Source organism: Diadema antillarum, unplaced genomic scaffold (assembly GCF_040938485.1).
Source record: "Diadema antillarum isolate AM-2024a unplaced genomic scaffold, OU_Dant_1.0 scf00000045, whole genome shotgun sequence".
NCBI classification, from domain to species: Eukaryota; Metazoa; Echinodermata; class Echinoidea; order Diadematoida; family Diadematidae; genus Diadema; species Diadema antillarum.
The window spans coordinates 2515243-2526553 of NW_027270934.1; positions in this window are offsets into that span (position 1 = coordinate 2515243).

Genomic DNA, 11311 nt, shown 5'->3' on the forward strand with positions numbered 1-11311 from the left:
CTGAATAACGAAGATACAGCAATGAATACATATGACCTTTGACCCACCTTTGCACTCCCAAGATTGCATCTGATGAAATAGTGGTTATTTTGTGAAATGATTCTCGCGACATCGTCTATACGTGTGGAAAATATGGGAAAGATAGGACAGGTATTCACTAAGATACAAGATGAAACATTTATGACCTTTGACCCTAATTTACATACCCAAGATGTTGTCTGATCTAGTAGTTGCTATTTTATGAAATAATGTACGAGACATGAACTGAACATGTGCAAAATATGGGGGTGATAGGGCGTGTTTTTCTTGAGTTATTGCAAAGAGAGTTGCAGAAAGAAAGAAATATCTCAATACATAGAAGATAAGTTTTAATTTCAACCAATTTTTTTATCGTAATCCCGACATGGTATGAAAAAAAAGGTAACAAAACGATAGCGGAAAGTCTCAGCTACAACATATTAAAATCTGGGAGAAATTCACCGAAGGGTAAGTGAGCTAGTGCTCGATAAAGACAATCATGTCAATTTTCACATTAAAGAAAATTCCCTCCCATAGAGATAACACGTCATAACGAAGATACAAAAAGAAGTACATATGACCTTTGACCTCAATTTGCACAGACAAGATGGCATCTGAGTAAAAAGTGGTTATTTTGTGAAATGATCCTTGTAACATGGTCTTTGCGTATGCAAAATATGGGAAAGATAGGACATGTATTCAATAAGATACAGGGTGAAACACTTATGACCTTTGACCCTAATTTACATACCCAAGATGGTGTCCGATCAAGTAGTTGTTATTTTATGAAATAATTCACGTGACATGAACTAAACATGTGCAAAATATAGAAGTGATAGAGGCCGTTTTTCTTGAGTTATTGCAAAGAAAGTTGCAGAAAGAAAGAAATATCTCAATACATCGAAGATAAGCCTGAATTTCAACCCAATTTTTTGACGTGATTCTGACATCGTATGAAAAAACAAAGGGCACACTTACGGTAGCGTAAAGTCTCAGCTACAACATATTAAAATCTGGGAGAAATTTACCGAAGCTTAAGTGAGCTAGTGCTCGATAAAGATAGTCATGTCAATTTTCATTTCCAGAAAAACTGCACTCCCATAGAGATAACACGTAAACTGGTCAAATTTGACAAGATTACTTTTAATCCATTTTTACGAGGTGATACCGTTATCCAATCAAAATATTGTAATTTTATGTTTGAAAGAACATTAAATAAGCTACATCATACTGAAATCTGGGTGAAAATTGACAAAGGACTAGTGAGATATGCTCGAATGAACTTGAAATTTGATGACGTCATTTTGAAAATTTACTTTTTTTATTTTATTAAGAAATTTGATATTTTTTAATCATTTTGTCAGCATTGCCACCCCATGAAATGACATGTACAACTCATCAGCTTTCAAAATATGTACAGAAAATGGGGGGTCACCGTCCATCCTGACGAGTAAAATCGGATTTAAAATTGGCAGTTTTTTGGCATAGTTGCACTGTATATCGCCATTGACGCACGCGCGGAATTTCAACTTTGACGGGCCCGTATGACGTCATATTGAGTCGGATTGATTTGAAACTTGGTATAAATATTCCTTAACATTTCAGACATCCGATCAAAGTGAAAAAACTGGAAATTTCAATTGCACATGAGCTGTGCGTGCGTATATGCGCGCGCGCGTTCGCGTCCGTCCGATTTTTTCAATTTTTCAAAAAATGCTCCAAATGGTCTGAAACGTGTGCAAAAAAATTTTGAGCTCGATTGGAGCATACAAATATTTCAACGCGCGCGTACGCGCACGTTTTAAGAGAAAATATGAATTTTGAGAACATGAGTAGAATGCGCATAATTTGAAATATATGTGACGTAAATTTCATTGAAAAATTTCATTCCATTAATGAGATATGATTGAGAATGTGTTTTCATATCATGACGTCATAGTGACGTCACGGTCCACTGATCACAATGATACATTAGATTTGTCGTCTTTGGGACATGATGCATACATGGTATAATTTTGAAATTGATAGGCAGCGGACTTTCTGAGCTAACCTCTGCACAACTTTTGCGGAGAAATAAAGAAACAAAGAAGAAGAAAGAATCCGTACAGATACAGAAGGTGATCCGAAGGATACTCGGATCACCTAATAATGTGTACACATTATTCTAATATCATTGTACGGAAATGAAGCGTGTCGACGTAAACATAACCATATCATTTTACAAGGAAGTACTGTATAAAGAAGCAGATACTAGTAAGCATATTCGCTGTTAACACTGGCCACTTTATCTGGCTTGCGAACAATCCCGTCCAGCGACTATCTTGAGATAAAAAAACTTCGGAAAGTGTGCCTATTTTGATCAACCTGCAGATTAACATAATCAATGCCGTTGAGGTGAGCATCCAGTGTAAATGCATGGCTGCTGAAGTAACTCCTAAGCGAGTATACAATCCTGTGACTTGAAAATATATATTTACTCTAGCTTTCATAGATTTAATTCATCTGGAGAATGATGTCTCAGGAGGCCTTAAAGCTTGTTCAGAGTATCTTGTTATTTGACCCGGGACTGCTCTGCTTGACTACATCAGTTCGTACGCGATGAATGATTACATTGAACACTTATATACATCGATCACTACTCGCGATATTTAAAGGAGCTGTGCCATGCAAAAGGATTTTCTTGTTTTGTGTGCCTGAGTAATCTAAAAAGGAAAGTGGTACAAAAACAGTGTAAAATATATGAGACGTATGTAGATAGTCATTTGGACACTAGCTTGATGATCTGGGCATAATGAAGTGAACTCTTCTCTGAGTGAATTAGCATTAATTTGGAGAGGACATAATCCCCAGATGTAGGACTGCACATTCCAAGCTGAAATGCATGCACTCTGCGTGCATCACGTTACTTCTTTGTTGCTTCCTAACACATATGTGAGCCTGTGAGGAGGATGTTTCTTCTTCCTCTCAATACCCCCCCCCAAAAAAGAAAAACAACAACATAAAATCAAAATAAATAACTATATGAATAAATAAATAAAAACATAAATACATAAATAAATAGATAAATAAACACACAGACTCTGTGCCGCGCCGCGATTGAAAACTTGCGGCGACAAGGAGACTGTTAAAGACTCGCCTCTTGCTATAGAGGTACCTCATGAATCACAGCAGCAGGCAATCACTGGCGGCTGAAAGTGAATCATATTTACTCATATAGTGTGCCCTGAACGTAGCTCATTCCTCTCAAACCTCACAATACCTTGCCACTACAACGTCCTCTCCCTTTGAAAGGGAAAATCCTCCTTATATGTTACTCACTGAAAACATTAAGAACGGTAACAGTTTAATTCAAGCCAGACAAGAAATGGATACAAAATTTGAATAAGTAAGGAATCTAACACCTTTCCGCGATACGTAAAAACTTTGCAATGCACCATTAATCTTTCAATGTGCTCAGGCTGAACTAACTCTCTTTAACTTCATTTTTACAACACGAGACCAATTGTTTGTGGAATACATGTGCAATGTACCTCTACTACTGTTCAGGGTGGTCCACGAGGGGTTTTAGCATGTCGCTGCAACATGCTAAAATTCTTGTGCAACATCCTAAAAAGCCAGCAACATGCTATGCAACATCCTTAAGAATTTGCAACAAGTTCAAAGTAAAAGTATTAAACAATGTGCAAAACATGTGCATAACATAAGAAACATCAAACTACCAGGTACTTTAGATATTTGTGTGCAAAACATGAGAGAGAACATTGAATGTAAGCAGCACAAAGAGAGATAAGCAGCAAAATATTGCGTACTACGTACTCATCGTGTGCGCTCCGCGCATATTCAATTTCTGCAATATTCTCAGATTCTGAGCTTGCAACATGCTAAAATTTCAAGTTGTGGACCACCCTGCTGTTACAGTACTCACTTACGTTAGTCGCCAATGGCCGCGGAGGGGGGGGGGGGGGGGTTGGAGTTAAAATGTCACTATGGGTATACCCCCATTCCACTGACGCGAAGAATAACCGGACGGAACTCTTGGTTAGTCATGGGTTGTGATGATAGTTTTTTCATTGTTTTCTTTCTATTCTTGTTCCAAAGTCAAAAGTTTATGTGTTTCTGTGTGCGTGGGTTGTGAGTGCGTGCGTGTGCGCGTGTGCGCGTGCTCTATAAGGAATGATGATGACGGAAGACCTGGACCCTAATGTAGCTTCTACTGATCCAGACTAACGGTAGCATAGGATTTCCGACCGTTAAGGTATAAAAGACTATTCCTGAACAATTCTTGAACTTTTCACACATGAAAGCCTGAAATGTTCTTCTTCAAATTATTCAAGAGGTCAACGTTGACAAACAAGACATCCTTCACAGGGGAACTACCCCCCCCCCCAAAAAAAAAAACCCTCGAAAAGTCATTAATAGTAATGTGGTGATTTTGTTCTTATTCTTATTTTTATTATCATCTTTTTTTTTGCTGGAAGAACTACAAATATGTGTGTGAGTATATGTGTGTGTGGGGGGGGGGGGTGCAGCTCCCCTTCCGTTGTCCCTGTTTTGTTGGCGGTGAAGCTGGGGGAATAATATGGCACTCAATGGGGGGCGGGGGTTATACTTTTAGCAGTGCTTGTCTTTTATTACACAAAATAATGTACCTCACACAGACTGCTGCGCAACTGGTGGATGACTGGCGTTCTTTAATCATTGTGAAAAATAAACATCAGAGATTTGAGAATGATGTTCCCAGTCTTCAGAACTGTAACAGCGCATGACCATTTCTTATCCTTTTTTTAAGATCTACCTTCTTTCTTCTCAACATCTTGCTCTTATGATGTAGAGATTGCTTAAATTGTACATAGATAGGGCCTACTATACATCTGGACTGAGGCAATCTATTTCGCTGTACACCGTGCTTCCAACAGTCTCGTTATGTTGGAAATGGAGGAAATACAAGGAGTGATCAGCCAAGCCGGCGATGAAGCTATGGTAACTTTCATAAAGATAGTCTGTTTATGAAGTCTCATCATCATGCAACACGTACGCTAAATATGTGACGAAATTTTCTGTGGAGGATGTATGTGACCTCGGTGGTGAAGAAAATGGTGTAAGAAAAAGCGATATTACCTCGATTGAAGAAGAAAAAACCATGAAACATGAGCCAAAACACCGGAGCGGTGATTTGGGCTCAGCCGGGTTCGATTTCCCAGTCTAGCTGAGCAATTAATAGTCCCCTTTTGTAAGTAGAGGCAAAAACACTCGCAAAGAAAGCGAAGGTATACTAACAAAACAGACCAAGAAATATCATGACCCAATAGAACAACATCAGGACAATATTCACCAAGCACTACAACTATACATGCAATAGGCTACTGACAGTTTATAGGCGTGCCGAATTGAATTCGTCCCGATGGCAGAATGGTTTGTGCGTAGCCAGTGAGTGACAAACAAATATTACAGTATACTGATGTAGGCCTACATAGCGTTTACCCAAAGACAGGTTGTACGATTGATACGCAATAGACTATTAACAGACTATTTGGGAGTGCTGCATTGATCCGTCCAGATGGCAGAATGGATTGTGCGCAGCCCGTGAGAGACAAACATATATTATCATTATGTTTCGGGACTAAAATGCAGACGCGTACATCACGTACAACGTATCTGGTCTCCCAGCCCGTCCCCCTAATACACAGAGAATGGATCGGCGGGTTTTCCCCACTGACCTCTAGCGGTCAGTGGGTTTTCCCCCAAGAACAAGCGTACTTCACGCCCGCACTGCGTTACACACAATTTATAAGGGTGGGTGCTACGTCAAAATAGTACAAAACAAGCTCCGCAAGGTGATCATGATATGAAATGATCAATGAAATCAAATGTCAAATGTGAAATTTTTGACATAATGTGGGGGTTTCTTCTGATAAATTAGCGATCAAAATGGGGAGAAAACGGACAAATGATGAATCCTGCCTGAAAATAGGCCGCTCGTAGTTCATGCGAGGAATATGCGTGTATCTTGCATAAATTATACTAGTAATCGATTACAGTTTCACACGACTATCAATAGTGCTCGATTACAATAGTCTCTTTATCAGCCATATATTTAGATGTCAAACAATCAACCATTGCTTTGTCTTTTTCGACTTCGGATATTGCATACAGTATGCGTCATTCCTTCCTCATATACTGTAGTGGCATTCTAAAGAAATAGAACTGATTTTCCATGCTTTTATAGGCCAAAATGCCTTTGCAGTATCTAAGGGCCCATTCAGTAGTAGAAAATAAACAAAATAAAAGAGAGTAAACACTTTTTCCAGTTCATAGCATATTTTCATAGATTTTGATAAAAATCAATGTATCATATGTACCATACTAATGGCAATTGAATTGGATATTAAAGGAAACCACAACCCAAAGAGAAATGTGGATTGAAAAAAGCAGCAACATTTATAGTAGAACACATCAGTGAAAGTTTAAGGAAAATCGGACAATCGATGAAAAAGTTATGAATTTTTAAATTTTGGTGTTGGAAGCGCTGGATGAGGAGACTACTTGACTACTTGAGTACTTGAGTTTATGGAATCATAATTGTGTGGACAACAATTATGAAGAAAAAACAAAACAACAAGCTTTCACTTTTATAGCATTGAATGAAAGAGCAGTTCACAGACCCCTTTCAGAAAGTACGGGGAATAATAGCTACCCTTAACATATGTCAGTATCAAGTTGATGGACTGTGTAATTTTCATGAAAAATGAATTTTTGTGGAATTCGCATTATATTTATTGTTGTGATGACGTCATAACCTCTAGTAGTCTCCTCATCCAGCGGTTCCCACACCAAAACTTTAAAAATTCATAACTTTGCATTGATTGTCCAATTTTCCTCTAACTTTCACAGATGTGTTCTACTAATGTTGCTGCTTTCACTCAATCCACATTCTTTGGGTTTTGGTTTCCTTTAATTATTATGTAGCTTGATGCATATAACCATGGAGCTACAAAGTAGCTCCATGGTATCAGAGAGCCTATACTATTTACGTTTTGGTCCTTTTTTGCCTTTTGCTTTCATTTTCACCTTTTTTAAAAAATCATAAACATGAAACAAGCATCAAACCAAAAACAAAACCAAAAACAAAATCACGTGATGCTTGACTATCAAAGATACGAGAGAAAAATGGGGAAAGAACTGAGAATTACTTCATTACTATAACAGGAAAACATTAATTAGCTCGGCTTGCAACTCATGTAGTCAGAGCTCCCAGAAGCATACTGTTATGTTAATCAGACTTTCCTGAAAAAATGCAGCTATTAAACAAAACAGAGAACAAAGTGTACAATATTAATGAACACAAATAATCCGATGAGTGACAGAGTTTTCACATGTCTCTCATCTTATATCATCCTTTTATTTTCTTTCTTAAGTTTTCCGATTTTCAAATTCCGCACAAACTACTATGTTTATGTACATTCGGGACATTATAAAATAGTGTATTTTGCTGATATACTTGCTTGGTGTTTCAGTGTTATGTCACAATAGGCTTATCTAATAGTATATTTTACATTATTTCCTTGACATAAAGACAGGAATCATCTTTCTAACAGCTTTCAATTTATGGGCAGTATCTATAGGCCTGCCACTACTGATCAGGAAGAAGACTCCGCCTAGATACTGATTGCATTGCACAAGATACAACTTGTATATTGGGCATGAATTAGCAGTGACTTCATACAAACACTGATAACTGGCAGATATATAGGCTATGGCTTCCACCTTCACCTCAAAAATATGCCGGCCAAGTAGACTTTAACTCCTTGAGTGGGTAGACTACTTCTTCTTCTTCTTCTTCTTCTTCTTCTTCTTCTTCTTCTTCCGGGTGAAGTACTGACCTCTGGAAAGAGCATTTTCGTACTTTGTGCAGTGCTGAAACTGGTGTGCCATGCTGCATTGTTTGTTACTAGTAGCAGACACTTAGGAAGTACTCTAGTGTGATTTGTAGTATAGTAGTAGTAGCAGCAGCAGCAGCAGCAGTAGTAGTACTAGTAGGTCTATGATAGTAGTAGTGTAGTACAATGTATTAGTATTGAAGCACTAGTAGTTGTAGTAGCAGTAGTTCACGTAGTAGTAGTAAGCAGTAGCTGTAGTTGTAGTAATTAGTAGTAGTAGTAGTATAGTAGTAGTACATAGTACTAGTAGTAGTAGAAGTCGTAGCAGTAGTATAATACACTGCAGTAGCAGTAGTGCATAGTTTAGGGCTTGTACTCAGTAGCGTGAATCCGGAAGTGCCCTGACCTAAGACATTCACATAGTTCACAACGCTCTGAGTTCTGGCTAAATGCAGGTTTACAAATACATCAACGATCAATCCATGCAGTCTCGGGGATATCACAGCGTGTAAATCACTTTCGACTTCAGTGAGGGGAATGGTTTCTACAACAGGTCACTCTCGGTGTTCATAAGCTGGGCGACAACACTGTCAGAACAAGCATGAATGATGAATACAAGCTTTAGTAAGCCTTCCCAAATAAGTGTCCACGGGGCAAATAACAAGTGAACACGGTGAATAACGAGGCTGCGCTACCCAAAATACATACCGGTCCCATGTGCAGTGTAAACAATGCAACAGCGAAAACATGAACGTACACCGCTGACGACTGTGCCCGTCAATGAACAGCCAATAACCCGTCAATTCGACGTGAACATAAGCCTAAAACCAGTTAATCTCTACCCAAACAGTGTATAACTTACCATATACCGTTTCTCCAAGCCCATGATCTTCAAGTCTGCGGTAACCAACCATTTTACTCCACTTACTTACAGTTTGCCGCACGTTCAGCAGCAACCCACTTTCTTGTACACTAAAACTGGCATGCCGAAAATCGTTACCTCTCACACACGACTATGACCACGACGTGCTGTGGATTTCCTCTATGTGTACTAGTGCATCGGTCCGTGGAAAGGGTGCCGTCGAGTCGCAGACCTTCGGCCCTGTTTACTCTCCGAAATCCACGCGGGGAGTCCACACCATGGATGCCTCTATGGGATCCTCCTCATAGTCATTGCTGTATTGTTATGAAATAACGCCGAAAAAAACGAAAATAACATAACATCTCTAACTGTGCAGCAACCTGACTGAAAGACTGAAGCGACAGGATACAATGGCGTGCTGTCGGAGTGCGATTATAGGCCTACTGGACAGTACACGCCGGAGAAAATTCATATGACAAATGCATTTAAGCTGAATTTTCTGGCACGCGCAGTGCAACATACATAGTCCGTCCAGTGGGGATGGATGGATGGGATTCCCCAGGACGGGATTCCCCAGGATGGGACTGCCGAATGAATTCTTTGATCATCATCATCATCATCATCTAGATCACATGAAGAACTGTACCTAATCGACTGTCTATAGGTGATTATAACAATTTATTGGTAGGGCCTGTATTGTTGTAATGTCACTGTTACTATACTGGATACCAGTGTTACTATCTTTATAATAATCATTATTTAACTAGCATGTCCAATAAGTAATCATTGTCAGTATGCAAGTCGATTGTCTTTGTGTTGTCAAAGTAATAAACATCAGGGGGGCGTTTCATCAACGAGTTCGTCGGGGGTTTTCACCGACGAATTTGCTATCAGCCAATCAGACGCAAGGATTTACACTGACAACTGTTAAAAGCTAATGAAATCCTTGGTCTGATTGGCTGATAGCAAATTCGTCGGTGAAAACTCCGACGAACTCGTTGATGAAACGCCCCCCAGAACGATAATAATAATAATATGCTGGAGATTCTGGTCTATTGCATCAGAATTTTTAACAGTCATATTTAAAGAGACGATAATAATTTGTTTGAGGTGATGGGCTTTCGGATTTCAAACATTTTGCAATGAAATATAAAAGAGCGTACTATTCTAAGAGGAATTCAAAGTTTATTTGATGAAAATTAATTTTGATATGGCTGAGATATTAAAAAACAAACAATTCCTAATGTATGGTGTATGAGAGCCACCCTTTTATTAGGACCACTTTGTTTTTGATACTGTGTATTTGAGTATCTCAGCCATTTTAAAACCAATTTTCATCAAATAAATTAGAAATTCATGTCAGAATTATATGCTCTTTAATATTTCATAGGTGATTTCTAATTATTTCACAAAACGTAAAGAATCTGAATCCCCAATCTCAATCAATACTATAATATTGTCCCTTTAAACTATTACCCGCTTGCCTGCCGTATATTATACGGTAAGACCCACACTGCACACGAAAACAGTCAATCCCGGTGGGGATTAGAATAAAGGATAATCCCTCCTTCATAGACATGTGGATTGAATGAATGCAATAATAGACCTAATATTAGTAGAACACACCAGTGAAGGTTTGAGGAAATAAATCGGACAATCTATTCTAAAGTTATGAATTTTTGAAGTTTCTGCTCAGTCAAACTGCTGGATGAGAAGTCTACTTTGAACGATCGATGTAAAGAAATTATAAAGAAAATTCAACATATTTTCACTTTTCTCGCGTAACAAAAGAATGCTTCACTTGCCTCTTTCAGAAGACTTAGGAAGTGATATTACCCTTATACGTCGACAAGTCGAGGAAATGTGCACTTTTTTTTCAAAATATTGAATTTTGTGAAATTCTCTTTATATTTTCTTTATTATTGTTCTACTCGTGTGACATCATACACTGCATAGTCTTTTCATCCAGCAGTGACTGCGCAGATACTTTAAAAATTCAAAACTTTTGATCGGATCGTCCGATTTTCCTTAAACCTTCACTGATGTGTTTTACTGATGCTGCATTCACTCAATCCATATGTGCATAGTAGGTGGACTTGGACGGGGTACGTTCTTCGCTTTTGCGTTAAAAAGTAAAATGATACTATCATTCGTTTCCTTTAGTGGTGAGTTTATTTAGAGGGCACAACTTCAGATGGCTTACTGATATTTCTTATGAGTAGGCCTACTTTTGTTTGAATATCATTATGTGAACATATTTCATTTTGTCATACTGATTTCTTTCATACAAGTGGAGGAATCAAAAACAAAACAAAATAAAACTGAAACTGCACCAAAACTACAATGCATGGATGCATTTATCCCTTCAATGTTTATACAGTGCATAGGTGCTTCACCTTTTGGATTGGTCCATCACAATATTCCTTCTGAAGTTGCAAGCGACAATGTCAAGTTCACTTTCTAAACGAATTCTACGGGTAGACTGTTCCATTTCTATAATTAATTCGAAAGCCGTAACAACGTCAATTTTTCAAAATGCAAATTCATCACAAAG